The following is a 6,000-nucleotide window of genomic DNA, read 5'->3' on the forward strand; positions in this document are numbered from 1 at the left end:
GAGTTAAAACTGATAATGTAGAGATAGTTACAATGGTTTTGCTTAGGTAGACAGTTACAATGCTAAATAAAGCTGTTGCCATGGTTGCTAGGGTAATCATGTTGGTTGCTATGGTGGTTCCTAGAGTAATTCAGATGGTTGATAGGGTGTTGCTAGGGAACATGTGGTGGTTGCTATACCAAATAAAGTGGTTGCTATGCTGGTTGCTAGGGTAATCATGTTGGTTGCTATGGTTGTTGCTAGGGTAATTAAGATGGTTGCTAGGGTGTTTCTAGTGTACATATAGTGGTTGCTAATAATGCAAAATAAAGTGTTTGCTATGCTGTTTGCTAGGGTAATCATGGTGGCTGCTATGGTGGTTGCTAGGTCGATAGTATAGTGGTGGTTGCTATGTTGCTAGGATAATTAAGATGGTTGCTAGAGTGTTGCTAGGGAACATATGGTGGTTGCTATGCTAAATAAAGTGGTTGCTCTGCTGGTTGCCATGATGGTTGCTAGGTTGACATGGTTTAATGAATGTTGACAGACAAATAGTTGAATCGATATGTATAGGTGGATAGTTTAATGGATGTTGATAGACAGATAGTTAAATGGATGGATGAATGAATGGTTTGAAATGGATGGATGAGAGACAGTTGGATGGAAAGTGCCTTGTATTCTTGTTAAATAGAGAGAAATGGAGCCTAGTTGAACAGATGGCTGTTGGAATAGGTGCACATCAGTGAGTGTGTTTACATTCATATTTCGAGTATTGACCTTATTCAGAATAAGACAATATTGTGAATATGGTGTTTTACATGAGTTGTTAATTGAATATTCCGTTCATATGTGACACAGCATATTCTGATGTAAATTAGGTTTCTAGGTCAAGTATACTTGCGTATACAAGGAATTTGGTCTCTCTCTCTGCATTTATCCCATCCGTGAATTAGTGAACACACAGAGCACACAGTGAATACACAGTGAGGTGAAGCACACACTAACCCGGAGTAGTGAGCTGCTTTGCTACAGCAGCGCTTGAGCAGCAATGAGGTGCCTTGCTTAAGGGCACTTCAGCCGCTCCCACCGGTCGGGGATCGAACCGGCAACCCTCCGGTTCCAAGCCCCTTAGCCCAAACCAGTAGGCCACGACTGCCCTAGTATCATGATGGCTGACCCTTTCCCATATCATTCCTGGTCTTTGACGGATGATGAACTCTGCGTACTGGACCAGGGCAGACAGAGAAACCTCCATCTCCTGTAGATCTGTCTTCCTCAGACCAGGCTCACTGTGATCATTAATTCACGGATGGGATAAATGCAGAGACCAAATTCCTTGTATACGCAAGTATACTTGGCCTAGAAACCTAGATTTACATTTACATTTTTACAACAGCTGCCGCTGGTGACCAAGTGCTACTGTCTGTCTGGGTGCTACAGTTGTAGCAGTCAAGCTAGAGTGGGTAAAGCTCCACAACATTGAGGACATATCAGAGGTCCTCTGTATTGTCGTGTCAGCCAGGAGAGTCGCTGCACCTCTGCTAACAGGCAGGACGTCATTACTGTGGTCCACAGGGGCCACCAAACTGGCAGCTCAGGGGTCTTCCATATCATCTGTAGTCTTCATTCTGTGTCTAATGTCATTGTGTATTTCTGTTATCATTTCATCTGTGTGCATGTGTTGCTTGATGACTTACTTTAGGCCAGATGCCTTGTGTTAGTGTAGTCGTCTCTCATTACTGTCTGTGGTTCTGTGTAAAACCCACCTGCTATGTCTGCTTTGTGTGTTTTTTGGCCAATAAATGGCATTCCTGGGATGGTGTGGTACATGGGATACGGAGCCCTACCATTAGCTCTGAGATTGCGGTGTCTACCTCCATTCATCTGAGCTCACTCACCACAATTGGTATGCCAAGAAACCATTAGCGTGCTCACCTACTGCAACATGTAAGACAGCCCTATTCTAAGGTATTCTTCTTGTGCCTTAGCTTCTTAACATATGTCTTGTTTACTGATAAATGTACAAGTTGTTGGTTTCTGCTTCAATGCTGCTCCACATAATTCATTATTAAGTGCATGGCTTCAGCAATGTCTTGAACATTTGAACAAAGTCATTATATTTATGTTGGGATATGTTGTGCTATATTTTGTTTTATTATTGTGAAGACATATTCTATTGGACAAGAAAGCTTTTATTATGTAACCTATTTCTTTTTTGCTTTTTGAAAATTTAGGAAATGTTCAATTTGTTACTTTTGTTGCTGCTTGAACTAGAACAAAAATGTAAACAAGAACTTGGCCACTCCAGTGTAAAAGGATAATATGTTTCCTCTAAAGGCAAATGTTAGCGAATAAGGCCTTGTTAACCAAAAATTAGGAAAAGAACAGCCACACATCTTTTCCTGCTCAGGAGATGAGATACCTTGGGCAGTGAGACAGAGAGTCATCACAGGGCAAAACAACTTTTGAACAAAAACAATCCAGATTGAGGGTATCTCATAACATACCATATAATATACACAACCAGAGGACAAATATTACCCATCTCCTTGCCCTTCACCCTTCTTCTGTTTCTCTTTCTTTTTCTGACGCCTTTTTTCTATTTCCTCTTCCTCATTTCCTGGAACATAATCTTGGCAAAAGACATCAGTCCTCTTCTAGTGACGTATATCAAGAGACCTGCTGTGGTTGCTCACAGCTCGTGTCAGGCTTCTGTTTTTTTTAAGGGAGAAGGAAAAAAATTATTCAACACTGGCAAGCCACTACAACTCTTCAAACTCAGAAAATCCAAACACCACCTTGGGCAGTGAGGAGGCACAGACGTCAAAGGCAAGCCACCAACCAAAATATAATTTATGGTTCTAAGAGACACTAGAATTATGTTCATCGGCCAAGACTCCACCAGTTAGTTTACTAAATTGTCTAACTAGCCTATATTCCGCTGAACAAATAAAATGGACCACAAACCACTTGGCTGGGAGGAGAAATAAACAAAAAGAAATAACTGAAAGACTTTTATGCAGCAAATCAAACATGAAAGAAAACAGGACAACATTAAACATAACATTATTCTATATTAAGTTATCCTACAAACAGTTGTATCACACAGATAATAAGAAGTATTTTAAAAAATATCGAGTGTTTCAACATGCACACTGTCTTTCTTTTGAGCTCATACAAACGCGTAATAGTAACTGTACTGAATAGTAATAATGGATAAAGCATAGTTAGGACAATTTTTGTCAAATATTTTTGTTTATATTTTAAGACTACAAAATGTCAAACTGAAAATCTGGCCATCTGTGATGCTTTCTTGCATTTTTGTCTTAAGGTCATATTAGGCAAGGGGAAAGAGTGGGAAGTCTCCATAGGGTGCAGGTGGGAGTGTGATCTTATAGCCTTTTCTGACAGAGCTGCTCTCTACACCCCAGAGACAGGGCCTCTATGCAGGCCTGTGAATGACTCCCCCTCCATCTCCCTCTCTCTCTCTCTCTCTCTCCCTCTCTCTCTCTCTCTCTCTCTCTCTCTCTCTCTCTCTCTTTGTGCATGACCCTCTCAGTCTGGGAACTGAACCTTTCCCAGAGATCGGCCCAGAGGCAGGAGGGATCTGTGCACCAACCAGAAGGGAGCCCAAAGCCTGAGAATGGCCCATCCATCATAGGCCCAACAAAAATACCGCCTGCCCAGACCCAGTGACATTTGTGTTGGCGAGAGCACGAAGTGCCAGCACTGGGCGCTCAGGATGATGTCACAATGGCACCATGAGTAATATGGGAATGGGGTTGCCGGGGTTTTCCTTTTGATGGTAATCAGACCGCAAACGCAACTGCTGATAACAGGTCCTTCCCATGAGAGCCTCTATGAATGATGTGTTACGCACAAGAACCTCAGCATGTCACATCAACCTCACCTCACTGAACATGCCTCACTCCAGAAATTACACTCTGTGAAACAACTTGTGATGTAATATTGTTCAAGCACTGCCCCAGCCAATATCATGACACTGGGTCTTGGATGGAACATGTAATAACAGAAGGAAACTTCAGGGAAAAAGAACAGAGAAACTCTATGAAGAGGACACGGTGTTCCATTGGAGACCATATCAAATAGGGCAGATGTCAAAATGTTAAGATGTCAAAATGTTAATAGAATTAACCAATCACATTGATCAGAGATTTCTAACGTTACTTCCTACTTTGCCTATACTTTACAAACTGACTATAAACAGCTATAAACATACCTTTGCTATAAATAAAACTATGCATTTTCCCAACTTTTTGATGTTTGCAGCATTCAGTTTCGATTCCGTCATCCCCTCTCATCACTGATTGGCCTGAAATTCTTTTTGTCTGAGGGAAACAGTAGTGAACCAGAGTGTTCCAGACTAGTATCTCCCTGTGGAGTACCCAGGCAAGGTCTATTCTACAAACTGTAACATTGTGCCTGCGGGTTCAATAAGACACTGTAAACTGAAGGAATCTGTACAGTACAAAGGCAGCAGAGTGGTCAGAGGGACAGTGGTGTGTATATGAATGTTGTTTTGATCAGACTTATCCTAAACCTTATGTGAACTCTCCCCTTAGTGTTTTCCACAAGGCAGCAAGTACCTCTCTAGTTCAGCTCTCTCTCAGATTGTTGTCAAATTGGAAACATAGCTCTTAAGGGAGTATCTCACTTGTTATAATGGACATGTCGTTATTCAGAAGTGTTGTGTGTTGCATAAGTAACCTCAGAGTTTATCTTTTAAGTCCTCCTCCCCTCCCCGGAGAGCACAGAAGGCTGCACATATGCAAGCTGCTCTTCCCTGAGAGCGCTCCTGGAGTGCGGTGCTGAGGTGGAGGGTTGATATTTACAGTAGAGCCAACAGCTTGAGATGTGGCCTCTCTCTGTGAAAGTCTATCATCTTCAGTCCCTGGATTTGGCCCAGCAGAGAGAGAGCGCGCGAGTGGGGAGACAAAAGGGAATTTATACCAGTCCCACAGCGATCATCCATCTGATATTGTACTTAATATTATAGTGCTTATTCCCAATGTGCTTCTTCTCTGAGGGCCTATTGCCATTTAGTTGCTAAAAATATGGTCTGGTTACATAAGGGCAAAGAGGTTGCAACCTTGATATTGTGATAAAATATCACTTTACAGTGATTTTACTACCAACAACATCCAGACATCTCAATATAAGCATATTTAGGCTGAAAACTGGTTTACAGAGGTAAAACTGGATATGTAGGCTTAAAACATGGAAAAGAAATAAATGTTTTAAGTACATTTATAACTCTAGACAGCATTAATGATTGGTTGACTCAGTGTAACAAAGCCCAGAACAGTCATTGTGTCCTGACATATGGCCAAGTCCACATCCTTGAGTCAGGCTTTGCTTAGTAACGAGCCTGGGAAGCAGTAGGGGGTCCCCTCTCCTACACGTGTCATTCCAATCAAGAGAGCCATCGGCTCCATCATTCATTCTCCTCCGCTCCTGTGAAGCCTCTCTGTTACACAAACATCAGACCATCTCTCAGAGGGCTCAGGTCCCAGTGGACAGAGAGTGGGCAGAGCTCATACTCCCTCACACCCTCATCTGTACACAAACGGGCCTCTACAGCAGCACATGGTGACACGCAGGGGCCTCTTTGTCTCCAAAATGGCTACTGGCCAACGCTGTGCTGCTAACACCTCTTCCCCACAGGGATTCAAATAGACATTCTTCGGCTTGATCGTATTTGTCGTCATCACTACGTTTACATGCTTTGCTGAGCTGGGGGTCCGTGTGGACGGACAGAAGCTTGAGTCAACAGTGATCTGGCTGGCCTCTGTCTAGGCCTGGCTAACAGAGGAGCAGACCGCTGCTCAGTGCTGTGAGTTGGGAGCCGTCCACACACAGCTGCTCACACAGGTCAAGGTGCTGATGGTGGCTGGCCACCCTCACTCAGGATCTGACTCAAATACTCACAGGACAGATGTTGTTTAAACACCCCATAATGCTGCCTGACTGTTGTTTATCCAAAACAAACTTTCCATCCAG

This window comes from Alosa pseudoharengus, unplaced genomic scaffold (genome assembly GCF_046254945.1).
Source record: "Alosa pseudoharengus isolate Yale_2024_CS ecotype anadromous, Long Island Sound unplaced genomic scaffold, YU_APseudo_1.1 YU_APseudo_1.1_scf_16, whole genome shotgun sequence".
Lineage (NCBI taxonomy): Eukaryota > Metazoa > Chordata > Actinopteri > Clupeiformes > Clupeidae > Alosa > Alosa pseudoharengus.